This window comes from Meleagris gallopavo, chromosome 2 (genome assembly GCF_905368555.1).
Source record: "Meleagris gallopavo chromosome 2, MGAL_WU_HG_1.1, whole genome shotgun sequence".
NCBI classification, from domain to species: domain Eukaryota; kingdom Metazoa; phylum Chordata; class Aves; order Galliformes; family Phasianidae; genus Meleagris; species Meleagris gallopavo.
The window spans coordinates 74,739,066-74,760,114 of record NC_139405.1 but is presented as its reverse complement, the minus strand read 5'-3'; the positions used below and the strand labels follow the sequence as shown (position 1 = coordinate 74,760,114).

At 39.3% G+C, this 21,049-nt stretch overlaps 1 protein-coding gene across 4 annotated transcripts in view; it reads left to right on the top strand.

Moving 5' to 3' along the window:
* Nucleotides 1-21,049, top strand: part of ANKRD6 (ankyrin repeat domain 6) — a 109,920-nt gene that overhangs the window by 44,901 nt on the left and 43,970 nt on the right. For all 4 annotated transcript variants that reach the window (XM_085217642.1, XM_085217643.1, XM_010707627.4 and 1 more), the window contains one exon: nt 18,398-18,551. The gene's annotated coding sequence lies outside the window, so the exon portion shown is untranslated. The remainder of the gene's footprint in view (nt 1-18,397; nt 18,552-21,049) is intronic.

The window sequence follows — 21,049 nt, the reverse complement described above, 5'->3', positions numbered from 1 at the left end:
TATTTCAAATTTTACTACAACGTATTTTGTGTCTTCCTTGCCAACAAGTGTTGTGATTTCAGCTTTCTTAAATCACATGCTCATCTCGTTTGGGTGCTTTCCAGATACACAGCCTTGTATGGTCTCCCATGTTGAATCTGATTCTGGTATGTTCCCGACTGTGTCAAAAACCTGCAGTTATGCGCACAGGACTAGTGTGCTGCTTCTGAGGATTTCAGACAGGTGGGAGAATGGCTTTTCTGAAGGGCAGCACTGAGTGGGAAGCCTTTGTGAACTGTCCAGAGTGCAACACCGAGGAGAATAAATCACCTGCCTTTATATACCTGCAGTAGTGCCTGTGTGGGACGCTTCACTGGTTGGAAGCGTTTTGCATCATTTCTTCTAAGTTATGTGTTACGTTAGCTGCTTTTAGACTTATGTAATACACATAAACTAGCAAATGTTTATGTTCTGCAGTAGTTCTCCTCCTTAAAACAACAAAAAAATCTCATAAAAACCCATGAGCCATTCTCCCCTTCAGTGGGTTGCTATAATGTAGGTCAAGATGGACAAAAACCTGCCCTGTTTCAAGTTCAGTGAAAAGCAATTTTCTCAAAAATATAACGACGGGTTGTTATTGTAATGGTTTCCCATGGTTTCAGCACACTGTAGTTTCAAGTCCTCCCCAACTGAATTAACTTGTTGAAAAATAACTGAGGCAGGGACAGACCGATCAAAAGACTCTCTCGTCTTCCTTCAGAGGCTACATCTCATTCCAGTCATACTTTGTCATTGTTTTTTTTTCTTTGATTTGATGGTAGGTCACTTCACTGTTGACGTCTCTTTCAACTTGGAAAAGTCTCTTAGGATTCCTGACATCTACTGAACTGTTTTGTTGGTATTTTTTCATTTTTACCTTTTCTTGCTTGTGTATGGAAGTTCTTCAGGTGAACAGGACTTCTATTATTCTTTAAAATGGGGCTGCCAGTTTGCAGATGAAGAAAACTTTAAATCCTGTTGAGAATGATTCACCTCACAGCTGTGGATTTTACACCCTGGGGACATTCTGATTTTGCTGCTATGTGCTAGAGCTGTAGGCAGTCTAACTGCTACCCCTCATTGCTTTATAATAACCCTGTATAATATTGCCATTACATAGTTTTCTTCCTGTTCTAGTATAAATAAGCTGATCAGATACTTGTTTTTCTTAAATTGTGGAAAAGATATGGGCATTTAAATTCTTTCAGTGCCTTTTTTTTTTTTTTTTTGGCCTGTTATTGACTTATTGTTTTATTATTTATTTATTTATTTTCTTTTCCTATTTTTTTCTTTCAGAAATTCCTTACTGTTATCTTTGGCTAGGACATGTTAGTTATGAATCTATTTGTTGTTTTATGTTACAGCTAAACAAGTAATCAGGCAGTTTTATTAACCATTAAACACCCACGCAACCATCAGAGTTAAAAATGAAAAAGCCTTAGGAACTGAGTATGTGGGAGAGAACAATGCATGACTTCTTTAGTCCACGCAGGTTTTTTTTCTGTGCTCTATTTTTGTATGCATCTAAAGTAATTAGGCTTAACAAACGTCATTACAAACAAGTGTGGAGATTCTTAATTCTATTCTTTCTCCTTCACTGTGGAAAAACTATCCAAGGAGCTATCGAAAGCTTCATCCTTGTGTATACACTAAAGGGAAAAGTTGACCTGCTATGCAGATAAACAGAGTACAGGAATCACTCATATCTCACTTAAGCTTCTTCAAATACTTTTTTAGGAGTAAAACCTTTGACAACAAAGATCTCAATGTCAAACAGGGCAAACGGGAGTATGGGTTTCCTGATTTACTCTCATGTGTACAAATGACTTAACAAGTCGCTCATGGATCTTCATGGGCTTTTCTTATCTTAAGGAGAACTGACCATTGACTTACTGTAGAAATGCGTGTTCAGAGTATACATAATAGAACCTTGTAAAATAATCTGTGTGCATAGATCCCACAAAGAAAACTTCAAATTACTTTTTTTTTTTAGTTTAGTTTTCAAATCTTGACTTTTTTCTTTTTTTCTGGTGTTTTTATCTGAACTGACAACAATATTCTTTCAAATAGGCCTTTTACACACCACCTTTTCATAAACTCTTTTTACTGAGGTCTGTGGGACAGACCGCAAAGAAAGTTACTTGATTACTTGCAAGAGAGCAAATAAAGCAGAAAATATTTTAGATTTTTTAGGGCTTTTGTTTTGCAAGTATTTCAGAAAAGTAGCTGTTAAGTTGTGTTACCTGTTCTTTGAACCTTTTCCACTTTTTACTCCTGCTACAGATAGGAAGCAATGTGCTGGGCAGATATGCAGCCAAAAGATAGCAAGTGTGCCTTTAAACAGGTCTGCTTGTGGTCTAGTCACATCTGTGTCTTTGTTCTGAGATAGATTTCATGTGTGGAGGCTCAATAATTACACTGCAGTGTGACTCAGCTGTGAATCCAAATCCTGTTTTTAAGTCTCAATATCCAAAACAGAAATAGGACTAATCTAATGTGCTGGGACTAATTTAATGCACTGATACAAAGTTATTAAAAGTAGGCATTTTATGTTATCTTTACAGAAGAAAAGCCATAGAATCATAGAATGGCTGGGGTTGGAAAGGACCTTAAAGATCACCCACTTCCAGCCCCCTGCCATGGGCAGGGCTGCCCCACACCAGCCCAGGCTGCCCATGGCCCCATCCAGCCTGGCCTTGAACTCCTCCAGGCATGGGGCACTACAGCTTCTCTGGAGAGTGTGTTCTAGGGCCTCACCACCCTCTGAGTAAAGAATTTTCCCCTAACATCTAATTTAAATCTCCCCTCTTTTAGTTGTAAACCATTCCCTCTTGTCGTGTCACTATTTCACTACTTCTCTCAGAGAGTGGTCGGGCACTGGAATGGCTGCCCAGGGAGGTGGTGGAGTCACCGTCCTGGCAGTGTTCAAAAGGCATCTGGATGATGAGCTGCGAGATATGGTTTAGTGCTTGTGGTAGCAGTGGTAGTGGGAGGACGGTTGGACTGGATGATCTTGTAGATCCTTTCCAACCTCGTGATTCTATGATTCTATGGTTGCTTCCTTAAGGAACTTCTATCTGTCTTCATAAGTTTGTTTTGCAGTCACTGAAGGCACCCATGGTTGGGTGTCACTTGTTTGTCTTCTGGGGTGAAGATATACATATACATATACCAGTATGATTGTGAAGGAGAGAAGTGGAGTATTGTGAATATCAGAGTACACTGTGGAATATGGATGCGGAAGAGAGAGAATCTGCCAGCTTGTTGATTTGAGTGAATTCCTGGACCTGGTGCTCCTAAAACTCCCCATATTTTAGAGACACTAATATAAGTGGCATTTTGCGGGTTAGCCTGTGTGTTGTTAACCCAAAAGAGCTCTGCTGTTTTAATGTGGAGGGCACTTCATTCCCACGGTCATACTGCTCTATAGCCTTTTGTTCCTCTTTGCCTCTCTTTTTCACCCCTTCTGGATGGAGGAGCATAAATCTCTTTGAAATATCCAGCTAAAATGTCAAAGTACTTAATGAAACAGTGACACAGCTAGTTAAATTCATCACAAAGAATTTAAACAAAGAATAAATTAAGCCAGCAAATTTGCAGATGTAAAAATACATTTTCTATTAAGAACGGTAACGGTTGTTTAGTGTTTGTGTATGGTAGTCCCTTTCAGCATATAGTTCTAATATGTGTGCCTAGCAGTGCATGTGCAGTTGGCTCAATTAATGTTCTTTTGGCAACCATAGCTTTGAATTGCCTGACTTTTATGTGCTTAAAATTCTCACCTAATATTTTTGCCTTGTCTTGTGTTTTTCCATCTGAAAGTAGCAAAGATACTGGCAAAAGGGAAGGATGGAAGACACGATGGAGAAATGGTGTAACTACCTTAAATGCATATCTGAATGGATAATTTTTTATTTTTTATTTTTTTAATTTGTGTTCTGTGATTGTATCACAAGCCAGTGATCCCGTTCACTTGAAAGAACGTGGCGAATTTTTAAACAGCAGACATTAGATCCATCAGAAGGAATTCTTAAGTGTGCAATATTATACATAGCTAGTGTTGGGGAAAACTCATAAATTAACTGATCTGAGATCCAGAAAGGATCCTATATTCTGTGATAGAAAAAGTAGAAGCCATTTGCAAATAGAAACAATAATAAGCCTACTGCTGTCTGACTATCAGGAGCTGGAGTGAAATCCAAACCCATCAAAATTAACAGCAAATTCCCAATGACTTAACTGGGTCAAGAATCACACTTATTTTCTACTAAAAGTTTTGCATTTGTGAGATTAAATCTACTCAAAGTGCTGCAAAGTGTTTTTGCTTAATGATGCCAAATGAGGGATAAATGAACAGTGGTTAAAAGGTGCAAGAAATCACACAGCCCACACGTAGCTCAGGGCTATAATTACAGCTCAGAAGACGGGCTACAGACACCTTCTAGTTCTTTCTTCAAGACTGGAAGCCTTGAAATAGCACAGTCATTCTTTCGTGGATGGCCAGCTCCTTGTAAGATATGGCACTCACACTGCCAAGGCTGAGGTGTGAAACTGGAGGTGGGCTCCCTTTGTAGTCAGAGGAAGGGTCAGAAAGAACCTGCAACACGTGTCCTGTGACAGTATTACCTCAGTTTCTCTTTCTACATTAACTGCAGAAGGAAATTAAAGTACTTTAAACTAAATCTTGTATAAAGTTTATATAGATATGTATAAAGTATATCCAGCCAGGTCACTCTTGTGAGGCTTTAACAGAGACACATGCATATAGTCTTGCACCTCCAATTAGTTTATAGGGAATGATTTGAGAGAATGACTAACATATTATCTGTGAATAGTGTACGAGAGCAATATAGTGAGTGAGAGGAACAAGAAACCACAGAAAGTTGGCCGAAGGCTCCAGGGTTGTTTCTGCCCTTTCCTCTTGCTCCTGAGTGGGTCAGTAAAAAAGCAGAGCAGTAGGGCTAAGGTTATTATTTATTTATTTATTTTCTGTCATGGAGCAATACCCGTTTGACACGTGCAATTTACTTGGAAAAGCTTAAGAAGCCCTAATAGCAGAGTCCTAACAGAGCTGACAATAATGGCCTCTTCCGTTGGCAGTCTGAACAAAGGGATTAAGAGCTGAGTGAACACAAGAGACCCAATTGCCGGTGCCTTCTAGGAAGGCAGGTAGGTAGGAGCTGCGGCCGTGGCTCTTTGTGCTGCCCTGTTCTTGCTTCAGGGAGGATTTTGCCAGTCCTCTTAAGCTCAACACCCGTGCTGAGGACTAGTTTGATGTTTTTAGCCAAATAGCCAAATGCAGGTATCTTGAAAGAAATTCCTTGTATCACGACCTAGTAATACATATTACTGAATACTCTTCAGGTGTTAACCATATGGTACGCTTTATTAAGCCCAGCTAGTTCTACTGTTTTGCACTTTGTAAATCATCTTTTCTTGGCTCAAATTCTTATCTGAGGTGCAAAGGCACAGAATAGCTTTGCAGGATGAGACTGAGTGACAGGCATGTCGTGAGTGCATTGCAGTGAATTTGCAAAAATGCCTGAAAGTAAGAGAGCCTCTGTTGATGCTTTCACATGAAGCACTGATACATTTAGTTAATAACTCAAGCATGATCTGTGGACAGCTAAACAATTTCCTTTCTGAAAGCTATACCTTCAGTGTACTACAAAGCGTTTCTCTCGTCCTTCTTTTAGGGCACGTTTGTACAATCAATCCAGTGTTCATTTAAAAACTACATTGCAGCTGCATGTGCTGAATGTTTCCTGTCTGTTTCTGTGGCTGATGTGTAGGAGGCTTTAATTGCCGCTCACCACTCTATAAGATTGGTCTTTTTTTCAAAAAATGTTGCTTGTGTAGCATGACAGACCAAAAAATTCTGAGTAGCTGATTTGCTAAGATTCTGTTGCTTTGATAAATCAGTTACTAAATATAATTAATAATAAAAAAGTGGAAATCCCCTAAGATTAAAAGTCAAAACTAAATAAGAGTTCTGGCAGCAGTATCACTGTTGCCTAAGCTTACCAGTCTTGGCTTAATAAGTCATTGTATTTTTTGACATCACCCAGTACTTTGCCAGATGCACCAGGTGAATGCAGAAGCTTAGATATCTACAATTTGAAGACAGAAGTAGGTTGCTTTGCATCTTATTCACTGAATGTAGGTATATGAATATATTTAATTGAGGGTTCTACTGAGGAACAACTCTGCTCTTGTATAATGTAATAGCTAGTATTTATGCTGCTATATATATATATATATAGGATGCATAATGAGTACTGTTTTTGGCTAAAAAAGGAGCTCATACAGCTTAATTTGTATGCCTTCTGTATGCATTCAGAGTACAAATGAACTGTGTATGCCAGATGCATACTATGTGACATTGGCAGCAGCAATTCAGAGATGAGGGTAGCTTTATAAGTTTTTAAGATTTGCGTTTTCTTACGTTTAAATTCTTGTCCTGGTTTGGTAAATAAAAGTCTTGTTGTCGATCTCCATATATCACAGTAATGGAGCTGTTTTCTAATGAGCAAAGCATGCATCAGAAGCACAAGTTTTTGTAGCTGACATATTCATTCATTGACAATTTGTTCATAAAAGTCCGTTTTCAGAGAAACTGAGGAAGAGAGACTTTATGAAATATTCTTGGAAATGCTTTCAGAAATTGAATTATGTCGTTAGTGAGCTTACAAATACTGCTTATTGTTAATAACTCCTGAATCATTGCCTGATTTAGTGGCTGGCAACCCTTTCTGTGGCAGAGGGGTTGGAACTAGATGATATTTGAGGTCCCTTCCAACCCAAGCCATTCTGTGACTCTATGAAAGCTCCTGTTAAAGCAGAAACAGATATTCTTTTTCTTCTGGAATACAGTATATCAGGATGCATCCATAAATGCATTTAACTTTGCAGTGGAAAGTTGCATTTAGCCTGACAATTCAGTTTTGCGCAGTCGGTTTAGACTGCAGCCAGCACCAGTACAACGCTGCATGCTTGCAAGGCCCTGGAGACATGGCATAACCGCAGTGATGTGCCCTGCTGTTTGCCTGGGTGTGAATCACAGCTCCTCCTATGCACTCAGCTGTGAACTTGCTTGGGTGGACAAGATAAGGCTCTGTTGTTTCTGGGGAGTCTCTCCTTGCCCTGGGTGTAGAAACAGGTAGATTTCCCCATGCGCTATTAAAGAGTCCAGACCTGGTGCTGGGAAGTGCCCGGTGCTGGCATGGGAGCAGTGGTTTGCACCAGTAGAAGGGGATCACTGACACAAGCATGCAGACAGAAATTATTATCATTTTTGTGTTGTTATTGTTACTGTTATATTTTAGAATCATAGAATGCCTTGGATTGGAAGAAATCTTAAAGATCATCTAATTCCCAGCCCCCTGCCATGGGCAGAATTGCCAGCCACCACATCATTCTGTCCAGGATCCCATGCAATCTGGCCGTATGTGCCTCCAGGGATGGGGCATCCTCAGAAGTAATTTTAAGTAGTAAATTAAAAAAAGTGTTGTTCTGTTCCAGAAGTATTCTTTTCTGGTTTAATACCAAAAAAAAAAAAAAAAAACCAAAAAAAACCAATGTAGTGAAACTTCTTCAAGAAAGGCTTGCAAGACTAAGACAAAAGAAAGTGGGCTATAATCGCGTTATCCCTCCCTGCTCAAGATAGTTAGAAATACCTCCTCCTAAATGGATGGGCATTTTTCAAGTGTGGGAACTAACCGTATCTTTCTTATGTGCACTGAGCAAATCTGACAGCTTATAGGGATGCAGTAATTTATTATAAATATTTACTTCAGTGTTGCCTGGGTTGTTTTCAGAAGGCGAAAGCAGGGATTGGTAGACTGAGATAATATCTCTGCTACGAATTTTGAGAGATATCCCAGTCTTTTGTTTTAAGCAAAGAACACAAGGAAAAATGGGAAGCTTCCAAAGAGTTACTCTAATACGGCAGTCTGACAATTGATTATTTCACCTTCTAGCTCTCATTCTGTTGGGTAAATCCTGTAGAGTGAAATGTTCAGGTTTACCAGAAGGCCTTAAGTCAGGGAGTATGTAAGTTAAAAACTGGAATTTCTTAACAACTTGTGAAGGAGGCAGCGCATATGTCATAATAACATAACTTGCGCAGTTGATCCCTTGGGGCTATATTTGCTTCTTTATTATATACCAAGCATCCTTCTGGTAATTTAAGGACATTAAAGGATGTGTGATTTTTTGCTAATGCGTAATCTTTCTCTTCTCTCTGTCATCTCTCTGACATTCTTGCAGAGTGCTCCTCAGCTGGCTTTGTGCTGATGCTAAACTCAGTGCTTGGTTTCGTGTCACTGTGGAGCTGCCCGGATTTGTTCTCAGACATGCCATAAGTTCTGTTGGTTTGGAGGTGACATAAAAACAGCAAACAAGGGGAAAAGCAATGGAGCAGTAGAAAAAGGGCAGAAAGGGAAAATATTTCAGGAAGAATTTCTGGGTATACTGGGTGAAGGCAGGAAAAGATGAGGCTGAATCAGTAGCACCCTGTAAATACTCTCCATCTTTTTATTTCAGGCCAGTTATGATTTTTCCAAAGTACACTGACAGCTTGATTTGGACTTACTTTTGCAGGAAAGTATGTTTTGATACTAAATGTGAAAAATAGAAAGGGTCACTGATGGAATGTTTTTTTCAACACAGAGCTAAGATTCTGTACCTAAATAAAAAATATTCCAATTTTTTTTTCCATATATGCTCTTTCTGATATTTTTTTCTGCCATTTTCATGCATCTTTGGTTTTCAAACTGCCTTTCTTGGACTGTGAAAGTGAGGAACTGGTGTTTTGCTGTCTGGAGGCACACAGGTTCCCACCAGGTTCCCATAAATGATCCCAAAGTAAATGCATTTACACCAGTAGTTTGCAGCAACCTCTTGTAGATGCACTGTAAACTAACTGTACATTTCAGAAGTATTTAGCATGTGTAAATGAATTATAAAAGAGGAAAATGTCCTGTTTGATCCACTAAATTGAACTCAGGCTTCACAGAAAGTGCTGATCTGCATCTCCACGAAGAAAGGGAGACTGAGAAGCTTAGTGGCTGTAGCACAAAGAAAGGAAGCAAAGTATGGTATTAGCAAGCTGATTAAGGGCAGATGACTGACAGGATATGGGTTTTGAGATGGAGGCTTGAAAAGATAGAAGCAGAACAGAGCATAGAAAAGGAACAGCTCAGTGTCACTTAAAAATGGCAAGTGATATCCTTTCCTGTTCAGGCTTTTTTCATGTTTTTAATTACTTTTTAATATTTTCTTTTATTCTTAGTTCCTCACTTTGTAATCTGAGAGAAAAACGGGGTATGCTATGGCTGCCTTTTCACATTTCTTATAAAATTAATGCTGAAAACTGCCTCGCATACAACTATCTAACTATATGTATTTAAATGTAAAATAATGATTTTACAGTAAGAGATCTAGTCTTATCATCACTGTCCCCAAATTCTGTTGCAGGGGAACATGAAGTGCGAGTAAAAAGCAATTCAACTCATGCACTCCCAATTGAAATTCATAAGCGTGGAAAATCGAGACTGAATCTGATTTCTCCTCTGTAGAATTCTGCTTTCTGGCAGCCTGCAAGGATGAAAACCAGCAAGCAGTTACAAATTTCAGAAAAGAAATGGTTCAAAGAAATGGATTTTGAAATGAAATGTCTATTGAAGAAAAGCAATTTTTCTCATGCTGTTGTTCACTTTCTGCATTCTGGAGGACTACAGTGTTATTCTGCCATCTTTCAGCCACTGCATTTATGATAATAGTTATGGCAGGGCTGTTTTGCTCAAGCTTCCAGTTTTGGATTCCTGATTGGTCACAGCTGGTCACAACTGCAGTTTTGCTATGGACTGAGGAAACTTGAAAACACTGATTTGTCCAAATGGAACCCCACCTGAATTTTGAAGTGCTCACTTTTCATTCGATGAACGATGTGGCAAGCAGTATTACATGAGTAATGTCTGTCCTTCAGCAGTCTCCTGTATGTGCAAGTGATGGGAAGAATTACTCACTGTTGCCCATCATTTCATTTCAAATGTTGAGCAACAGGTGTAGTATGGCAGATTTCCCTTTTTTAATTAAAAAAAAAAAAAAAAAGAAGACAACAAGCAAGGATATCTGACCATTTGTGCCTTTTTAGTCTCATTGCAATGTCTTAGCTTCATGTATATGCATGTATGTGTTCAAGCAAATCTGTGGCTGCTAGGTGATGCTGGGCTGCTTCAGCCTCACCTCCACAGTAACCTTCCTGAAGCCCAAGGTTAGTGGCAGAGAGAGGTGCCAAGACTGTCAGCATTAAGAAGTTATTTGCTAAGCAAGGAGCATACTAATTGCTAATGAGCTGACGCTTTGCTCATCCATGGGAAAGGTATTACCAGTCCCTAGCAGTACTAGTGCCAGTATTTTTGTCAGACTTATCTAACAGTAAAGGACATGTGTCCGAATTATTGGCAGTGACTTGAAATCCAGAAATTCTCCAAGCAAGCCAATGAAGTGCTTAAAGAAACAGACAAAAAAGATAACTGCCCATGTAGGAATCAGGTCCAAAGGTGATCTATAGATTCTGTGTTTAAACTATCCCACAGAATACACTGATATACTATATTGCCAACTAGGTTTTTTAGTTTTGTGTACCATGTAAGCTTCTGTCGTAGCTGATAATGTTGGAGGACCATATCATGCAGGAAGGGGCTTGCATCTTATTAGTGTCATAGTTATTCCCTTTTAATCAATTTAATACATTGTTCAGTACTTAATACTGAAGTGCTGAAAAGATAGATATTTTCTTCAAAAAATAGAGTTGAGCTTATTTTAATGTGCAGCAGCGTCCTGAAAACTGTGCAAGTTTACCATCCTTTTTATCCTGTGGAGCTGATGTGTTTCAGTTGTTAGAATCATACTTTACTGTCAGGAAGGAAGAAAAATCCCAACGACAAGGTGCTTTAGGAACTGCTTAGAAGAGTACAGCTCTAGCAAATCTATCTGTGGAGATGCCACTGTAAGACAAACTTCATTCTCAATAAAGGCTGTAGTGGTAGAATAAAGGAGAGAAATGTGCCCTTTGCATTCCAGATGTTTTTGCTGTTCTGAAAGCTGTTAGAAAAACTTGCTTTGTTTTTGAATTGAACAAGTCTAAAATGGACTCACTGAGACCTGTTATATTCTCTGGACCACGTTCACTGAACCAAAGTTCAGGCTGCAGTAGTCTTTAACAAATAATGTGTAAGTTACCTGCATTTTGTGACATTTTCATAAATTGTAGTCTGTATTCCAGCTACCAGTTGCCAGATGAATATTTGTGAAGATGTGAAGTTACTTTGGTTAGTCAGGGGACAGTATAGAATTTCCAGAAATTATAGATAAGAAAATAAGATACCCAAGTAAACTCATTCTAGCTGTGTTTCTGATGAACCTGGTGAGGTAAATAGAATCTTAGAGCTAATCAAAGTTAAATTGAATTAGGCTTAATTAGATTTTCAAAACTAATGTTTCTGTTGGTCTTGTTTGTTTTTTTTTAAGGGAACTGCTGTTCTTCCAGTTACCAGTTCCAATTAGTTGGAACAACCTGCAACCTGTTTTCCTTTTACAGCCTCTGAGGCATTTTAGGAACCTCTTCTCAGGGTATGCCATTTACACCAGAATAGCAGGAGTGTGTAGCCACATCCAAGAAGAAATAACAAAAAAATGGAAATGAACTGTAGTGTTTTCTGATGGTGTTCAAACTCTAGAGGTACCAAATAGAGAAATCTACTTCATTTGAAATGTCTATGTAGTGTTACAGAAAGTTATGCTATGAAGGTATTTTGACCACTTTTATGGAAACAGTTGTTGTCAGCATGTCTTTGCTCATGGAAAAGGTATAAATTACATAAATTCAGTAACAGTGTGAGCCTGTATAATCGTAGTTACTTTGTCTGTGGTGTGGCGTATCTTAATACAAGAGCACTGACCTTGTAAAATACCATGTCTTAAAATCGTCAAAAATTGTAGGAACTTGAAGTAAAAAAGAAATTTTGATTTAAAAAAAAAAAAAGATAAAGAAGAAATACATAGATATTAGAATGTTAATTGGATTTGGCTCCTTTTAAAAATGAAACTGTATTTGAATTTAAGAGGCAGAGTAGGTGTATTACATTTTCTATCACTGTTTAATTTTGTGTGGATAATACATGTCTAAGGTAAGGTGGCTTTATTTGCTCATTACATGTTGGTTGGAAGGGACCTCAAGAGGCCATCTAGTCCAGTCTCTTGCTTGAAGGAAATCTATTGCTGCACCAGTTCAGGCCAGCCCTGGCTTTGTCCAGCTGGGCCTTGGATGTTTCCAGGGAAGATTCTGCCATGTCTTTTTGTCACCTGTTTGAGCAATACACTACCTTCCTAATGTCCACTGTGAATCTCCCAAACTTCAACTTGCCCTTTTGTCCCTTGTTAAATCATCTTTCTCTACTTAAAAATGTTTGGCTGTGCTTGATATGTGCAGAGATCTGACAGAAACATTACTTATGAAGACTGAAGGTGAAAAAAAACAAAACAGGTTGAATGCCTTAGGCTGCTAGTATTTGGCTAGAACGTTGAACTCAGTAGGTTGTTTTCTCCATTCATGAATGAACTAACTTTTTCTGCGCCCTTCCTTTTCCTATTAATGTACACTACTGCAATTTTGAGAGGAGCAGCAGTCCAGGAAGGCATATGAGCAGAATTGTTCAGTATAGAAATCGCTATTTTCTAAATTGGATACTAAAATCAGATACCTGAGTTTAATTCTGTGGCTTGAACACTTAGATTTATATTCTAATTTGCTAAGTATCAGCATAGTTCCTGTTAAGCTAAAATATGTAGCCCTAAAGACATGGCCTGTACTATAAAGTAGCTGGAGTAAATGGAAAGCAACAAATCTTTTTACATGACTTGTGAAAACAGCCCATGCTTTGTTTCCATCACTTAGTCTAATGACAATAAGTTAATCCACAGATACTTGGAGTTTGTCAAAGAAACTAAAACATGATTTAAATCTTGAAACAAGGTATGAACAGGAATGTAACAGCCAACACTTGTATTATTTGCAAGAATTTTTTAGAACTGTGATGAGTTAGTGATGACTTAAATTATACAGCAAAGGATAAAAGGATCTTGTTAATCTTTTTATGCATCCTCTGAATTAAGTAACACTCTAGGTTCACTGTTAACTCCATTTTGTTTTGTTAACAGTTTGTTTGGGTGGAACACACTAAAAAAAAAATATCTAGATTTATGCTGTGAGGAGAAAAAGGCTGGCTTGGACAGCTTTTATTAAATTGTAGTCTCAATTAGGATCAGTGTGGTATTTGGATTAAAAACCAAGGTCAAATTCCCAAGTCTTGTTTTGTTTAGTTCGGCTGAGCTTATTTTTCCTCAGATGTGCTGAGGGTCATTGCAGTGCAGGGCCACGCATCCAGCAGCACGTCTGGGGTAACGAAAGAACGTGTGAGATCAAATGTTTGGGTTTCACCTTGTCAAGCCTTGTAGATGGGATGTGAAACCCACAGCTCTTGGTTCCCTTTTTGAGTTCTTTCTTGGAGAGGCCATGGTACACTGTCAATAGCAGAAGCAGCACCAGGCAAGGCCCTCCCTGCTGGGAGCGTGCTGCCAAGCGTGGCCCAGGACACGAGTCTCGCTCCTCAGGCAAGATGGCCATGTGCAGCCTCTCAAACACAGCACCTTCTGGCATGTGCTTTGGAGGAAGAGCTGGAGCAAGCAAGGCGGAGCCCAGCAAGCACACATATTGCTGCTTTACTTGGGTTAGGACAGTCCTGCATGTCAGTGCAGCAGCCTTTCTGTTTACACTAGGCATCTGCAATGTAAGTGTGGTTCCATGGCTGTGGTTCTTTTGCTATTGCCTGTTTAGTTATCAGCAGCTTTTTTTTTTTTTCTTCTTTTGTACTTATTTACATGCTCACTAGAGTCAGATTACATGCTCTGACTTTCTTACAGAAATAACAGCTGAAGAAATATGAGCAAGGATTTTAAAGCATAGCATCTAAACTCCAAAGGGTATTTTAACGAGCTATGAGATCTTCACTCTGCCTTAAAGAAAAGAACTCGTAGAACAGTGAGTTCGTTTTAACTGTGGATAAAGAAGCAAATAATGAGTTTGTGTAAAAAAAAATTAGAAGAAGAAGCAGGAATAAGATGATAAAAAATCTTGCTGGTACCCACATTACTAGTGAAACAGACCTGAGGTGCAGGCCAGCTGTATGGTTAGAGAGGTAGGCACTGGCTTCTTTAGCCATGGTCCTACCTTGTAATTTATTTTGGGTTTTTTGTGTGTTACATGGAGATTTGGATTGCTTGGGTAAAAGGAATTTTGAGCACATCTAGTTGTCTGACAAGTATAATATATTTCTCCTGCTTGCATTTAAGTACATGTACATATTACTTCAAATAATGATGTTTTTAACATGTGCCCCATTGAGTTGTTTTTTTTTTGTCTGTGAGTTGTTTTCTCTCCCATCTGTTAAAAAACATTAGTAAGAAATCTTCTTAAATCATAAATAGCATTTGTAAGTGGAGAATAACTATACTAATCATATATTAATTCTGCTTCTGTTTGAACTTTACGATAACTGAAAGATTTTCTTACAGAAATTACTGTTGCCATTTCCCATTTTCCATCCAATTTCTCATGACAGACAAATGAAAAAGCCATTATTATGTAGTCAACAAAAGAGTAGAAAAAGGTCAAGACAAAGACATAAATAATAGTTTTCTGATGTCTTTCTGTATTACCAGGTTTTTGTAAGTAAACACATCTAATCTGAATGCATAGAGGAAAAGATAGGCAAGTGGCTGAATTATGTGGGGATGTCAATTAGTTGTAATTGGGGATGGCAAGGTCTTACAATAGCATTTTCTAATTGAAGTCACATAACTGGCATTTCAGCAATGATTTCTGCTTCAAAGATCAAGAGAGATTATTTATTCTTAGAACTTTCCTGTCTGCAGCTCTCAGAAGTTCAAGCAGGCCAAGTGACTTCCATCACTTGCAAACACTGCTGAGAAGAGCTGTGAAACTGCTCTGGGACCCAAGGGATCATTTCCCTCTGTGCAGCCACCATCTCTGAGGTAGACTGTTTGGGTGTTTGGGCACGTCTCTAACTGTAAGGGAAGGAGGTAACCACTGCTCCAGTTTGTTTAACACAAAAATTCATTTGAAAATGCATCATTCTTTCAAAACAAAACAACAACAAAACCCCATGCTACACAGACAGTGACATTTGTATAATATGAATGTGAGTTTTCTGAAGGATGTGCTTGTTGTTGGGGTCCATACACTGCTTTGCAGCCTTTCTTTCTCCTGTATGTAAGGACAATGTGGTGTGACTAATCCAGAAATCCATCTCCCATTAGTGGCGTAAAGCAGATATGTAGTGAAGTGTGCAAGACCAGGGCAAGCGTGGAGAAATCTTATAGCTCATACTTTCTTTTTTTCTTTCATAATGTTCATATGGGTAACTCACTTTACTACAGTCACTTAAAGAAATAAACTATCAAAGATTTCCATTCTTCTTCCTATATGACTCTCCCTTCAGGTTACATGCAGATGCTTTTATGGAGCCCAACAGAAACAGTGACTCAGTGTTGATAACAAGCTGTTGTTTGGTACTTGACATGTGAGCACTGGCTTAGTCCTTCATAACCCCTGATGGGCAGCCAAGTCGTTGGGGTCTTGCTTTTCAGACTCAAATAGCCAAAGAAAGGATGCAAATGGTTTATCCTGTCAACAGTAGAAGAGCTTGAATTGTGTCAGATTCTAGGCCATGTTTAGCAGCCCTGTGGTCCAGAACTGGTTGTTCTCCACAATCTGAAATGATTATCATCTAATTCAGTAGGAGCTGGTCATTTAAGCTTTCCACAAGAAAGTGACCACCCACAATTGAATGTACTTCTTCACTGCTTGCAAATAAGCACTTAAGTCTTTAGTCATCTTTATCTTTTTTTAGGGTATAATGGGAATAATGGGTATATATTCTTACCATTCTGGTAAAAATAGAAGACTGTTTCTGTGGCTTTGAGAGCCATCCAAATTTTGTCCAGCTCCTTGGAAGTCTATTTGTGCAACTGAGGACACAATCAAATTCTAACACCACTCAGTAAAACATGGAAACTACTTTGTGTAAGCTTCCATGAAAAAAATATCTGAAGTGTAAGCTGACTATACTGCTGCTGTGGATGTATGGGGAAAGAAAAGCTTAATTTGTAAGGAGGCTTTTTTCCCCAAAAACGTGTTGTGTCTGTTGCCAGTCCTTGCTATGTCAGCGTCCAGCTTCAGCTTTCCATATAGAAAGTAAACTGGTGAGAAGAGGCCGGGGAGCAGCCCCTTGGTGCTCGTCAGGGCTTGTATATGCTCTCAAAATGAAGATGGTGTGGGTGAGTGCACTTTTGCAGTTTATCTGATAAATAAGTAGTATTCCTGAGGGAGCTGCAGGTACTTCTGAATAACTGTTTCTTACCACAACAGAAGTGATTTTTATGCAGGTCTGCCATCTTTTCCCTTGCTGTTTTCTTAAAGAAGAGATATTGAGGGGAACTTGTGTTAAATTCAGTGACACCTTGAAATAGCTGTCTATAGCTACAGCACCAGACCTCCACACACTGAGTTGATTAAGCTGCTGGCTGCACTGTTTATTTCCCCTAAAAAAAAAAGGATTGAGACTAAAAGGACCCGAGGGAATGGTTTTAAGGTAAAAGATGGGAAATTTAGATTGGATGTTAGGAAAAAATTCTTTATTCAGAGGGTGGTGAGGCACTGGCACAGCTCCCAGCAAAGCTGTGGATTCTCCATCCCTGGAGGTGTTCAAGGCCAGGTTGGATGAGGCCCTGGGCAGCTGGAGCTGGTGAGCTGCACACTGCCCATGGCAGGTGGTCAAAGTGGGCTTTGAGGTCTCTTTCAAACCAAGCCATGCTATGATTTTATGATTCTGTGAATCAGCTGTACTGATGAGCTACCGGGTGACTTTAAACTTTATTCTTTGAACTCACATCAGTATATGTAGGGTGAAGGCTGTCCTTTCAACATGATGGTCACTTCTGTTCAGGAGTGACCGATGGGAGGGAGAGGTGAAATTCTTCTTTCTTATCCTTGGATCACTGCTGACCCATGGGCAGCATGAGGCTGTAGTTGGATGAACACTTCAAGCAGTAATTAAAAGAGGCCATGGCAATTTTACTGAGCCCCACCTAGTAATTCTCACATTTGTGCTGTCTTCTCCAGTTGTTTGCACAGCTTGGGGAGACTCAGCTCAGGGAATCTGATGAGCTTTAAAGTCTTAACAGTTTAATTACTTTACCAGGTGATTTTCCAAGCATGACCTCTTTCCCTACCCAGGTTGCCATACATTCAGATAAATGTACGTGCCTGCACTGGGAAAAAAGTGCAGGTCTGAGAGCAAACAAAGTAAGAGAGGAGGATGCTGCTCTGGCATCAGCATTAGCCAAAGCATTCAGGAGACTGCACCAGAGATAGGATTGTTTGGGTTTTTTTGGTCCTAACACATGGGATAGTTCATCCGTATGGGTCAGTTTGTCTATGAGGGGGGCTGGCCTGGTGATGTGGGCTGCCCTGATACCCAGGAGCTGCTTGCTCCAGTGCATGAAGTAGTGGAAATAACTTCAGTACCAATGCATACATGATAAATTATGATGCCGGGAATGTAGAGAGCTGCTTCTTTGACAGGACAGGCCTGTGAATTTTCTCATCTATTCTTTCTCCAAGCAGCACACAAATATTACAGTGGTAATCTCTCTGGAGGCTAGACTTCCAGAAGGAAGAAATAATAAATATGGCAACAGAGAAACTTGAAAAAGTAGCAGGAAAAGGGAGCAGGTGCAAGTATTTGTGGAAAGAGAACAAGAGAAAGATCATGGGCTGAAAATGAAAGCCTAAGTGAGTATCCCTAATGAGTTCCTATAGCCAGTGAAAAGTCTATTTGCTCACATCCTCAAATGGAAGATATGAACTGAGATGACAGTACAGTGTCACAGAGAATGGTAAGAGAGAGAAGCAGAACGAGTCCTTTCCCTGATTTCATTTGGCATATGACTTCTGGGAAGTTACCAAGGCCTTTGTCTGATTTTCCTTGCTCGTGTAATCATGCAATTCTCGTTGATGGCATCAGTATCAGTCAGCACACCCCAAACCATCAAGCCATGCTTTAAACTTGTTTTGTTTGTAGCGGGAAGTGCCAGTGAAAACTTCAGGAGGAAATAACTCGTTTTGGCCAGGTGTATTTAGGCAGTTCTATGTTGCAGAGGGCACTGGTGTTAAATTTCTTTACTCCACAGTGTGATTTGACATTCTATTTATTATGTGTTTCTACTTTTGCAGAAGCAGTGTACCATACTGTGGTAAAGACACACTGGTGCTGTCAGCGCTGGAAAAGACCGAACTTGCCATCTCCGTTAAACCTCACCAGAGGCTGCCCAGCAAGTCACAGCTGTAAGATGTTCATCAGAAAAAACTAAACAATAGATCCTTGAGAGTGAGTAACAAACAAATCTACCTTTTTTTTTTTTTTTTTGTCTACAACGCTTTGAAAATAGGTTTGTGCAGAGATGTGTTTGGAAATGCACAAAAATTCCTGAGTAAATAACCAAGTGAGAAGAGCTCGGTTTTAAATGAGGAGCCAAGATACTGTCATGCTGCAGTGTGCTTTGAAGTATGCAGTATCAGTCTCCCCTGCTGTCCATTTGTACCCCTGTTGAAATGCGTGTCTAAATTCAGCGCTGGTGAGATAAATTGGCCAGTGTTGTAATGAAATGAGATTTCTCTAAGTGAGAAGTTGGAGACTCATCTCCTGTGCTCTGTGTGGGCTAGGGCAGGAGACAGTGGGATGAGATTCAGTGGTTTGTCACTCCCCACCAGGGGTAAGTTCCTTTCTTGGAGAGCTTGATGAGCTATTTTTCTAAGCTAATAGACATTATAGACTATTAACTTTTAATGCGTGAGACAACATTGTTGGCTCCTGAACTTTCAGTGAAAGCAAGGTATGTGTCTTCTGAGGCTATCCTAACAGTAAATATGTTAAAATGAAAGATTTGCTTGACATGTCAACACACCTGCAATTCTGATATACCTGAATAAGAAGAAATTCCAGTGCAATCTCTGCTAAAGCCCTATAATTTAAGCAATGATAAACTGAGAAGAACGTTGAAAGAAGTATAATTTGAAGTTGATTCTTTATTCTGTTTTCTACTTCAAAAGTAGTCACAGCTATATGAATGCGTAGGCAGGATAAACAGTCGGATACAGAAAAAGCATTGTGAGATGCTGCCTTTTGAGACAGATAAAGCTTGCAGTGCTTTCTGTAGAAAGCTGTGTTCTTTACAACTTGACATTGGAATGCATACAGTACCTACCGTTTCCCTGGCTTGCAGAGCAGGACTGATGTGCAGGGTGGAAAGGAAGATGAAAGACCAAAACCTGGAGAAATAGTTCCTTAAAATTTTCGCCTGTGAAGTTGTCAGTGTTAAAAGGGCAAACATTTCGTAATTTTAATTACCTTTAAAATCAGATTTCTATTTTTGCATGCTTGTGTATGTTTGTTCTTGTGTAGGTATGCATACATAAAGCAGTTTTTTCATTCTCTCAGGTATATGTAGAAAATGTGAGAAGACAAAAATGTGGAGAAGTGTTTTCCTAGAATCAGAGTAGCTGAGGGATTTAATTATGTACAGAAATGAGCTGCAGGTCTGTCACATGTATGCTTGCACGTATGTATGTGTGATATACACAAAGACAAGAAATAACTTAGCTTTTCCTAGTTGGCCTACTTCACATGAAGGAGATTTGCACACAGGGACTCTGAAGGTTTTCAACAAAGCACACTTTTGAGGTGATATAATATGTTCCTTAGTTGATTATGTGAAGCATCTGACAGTAATCTTCAAGAACCAGCTGAATTGAGACTGGTGATGATTTTTTTTTTTTTTTTTTTTTTTTTTTTCCAGTAGAGAGCCAGAGACTGTCTCCCTGGCATCACAGAATCACAGGAGGGCTTGAATTTAAATGAGCCTTAAAGCCCACCCAATTCCAACCCCCCTGCTGTGGGCAGGGTTGCCACCCATAGATCAGACTGCCCAGGGAAAGCCGCATCCTCTGCGCAAGGAGCTTACAACGTTCTAAATTGTTTCATTTTTTCTTCTGGAAAAGCCTTTGCAAAGTAGCCTTTATGCTGGTGGAGGAGCTGGACTTGTGGAATCATCTCTGGAAGCAGCTTAGGACTTAGAAAATGAAGGCTGAGAGCATGGTCCGTGGAGAAGACAAGTCATTACTGAGAGTTGTTGAGACTTTCTGCATCAGTCTTTTTTTACATTTTATTTCAGTATGAGTATTTTAATTCTCATAAATCATAATGATTTACCATTGACAGGACATGTCATGATGCCTCCAAGCAGACACAGTCTTCTAGCAAATTGCAGAAAGCAGAATGTTTCTCACAGATACTTTGAGATTGTTTTAATCTAGCTTGAGATGTTTAAGGTATAGTTTTCAAGATACTGTTTAATGAGGTAATTATTTTTAGAATGTGATTCGTTTGTCAGTAGAAAGATACTTTAGGATGACATGGTATGTCCTTTGTTAACCCTGATGGGAGTATAACAGAGTAAGTTGGTGGTGTCTGCACTGCCCAGTGAACCCTTTTGTATACATTTGGTGTCATGATGCTGTCTAGAAAGCACCAGGGTTTTGGAGAGTCCTGAAAATTTGCATTCTGTTATCTGTGGACAGAACAGACAAAGGTGGTGCCAAACAGATCCTCAGTCTTTTTGTTTCCTCTCACTCGAGAATCTGAGTCATCTCAGTCATCTATGACTGTCCTGGAAGAAAAATAATACAATGGAAGTGATAACTTTTAACAGTTACGCAAACCTGAGCTCTGTGATAAGATTTGCCTGTGAATTTGTGTCTTGAAAGTACAGTCCATGCCATGTGACCTATAAAATAAGAATCTTTGGGATCGTTTTTCAGATCGATGGC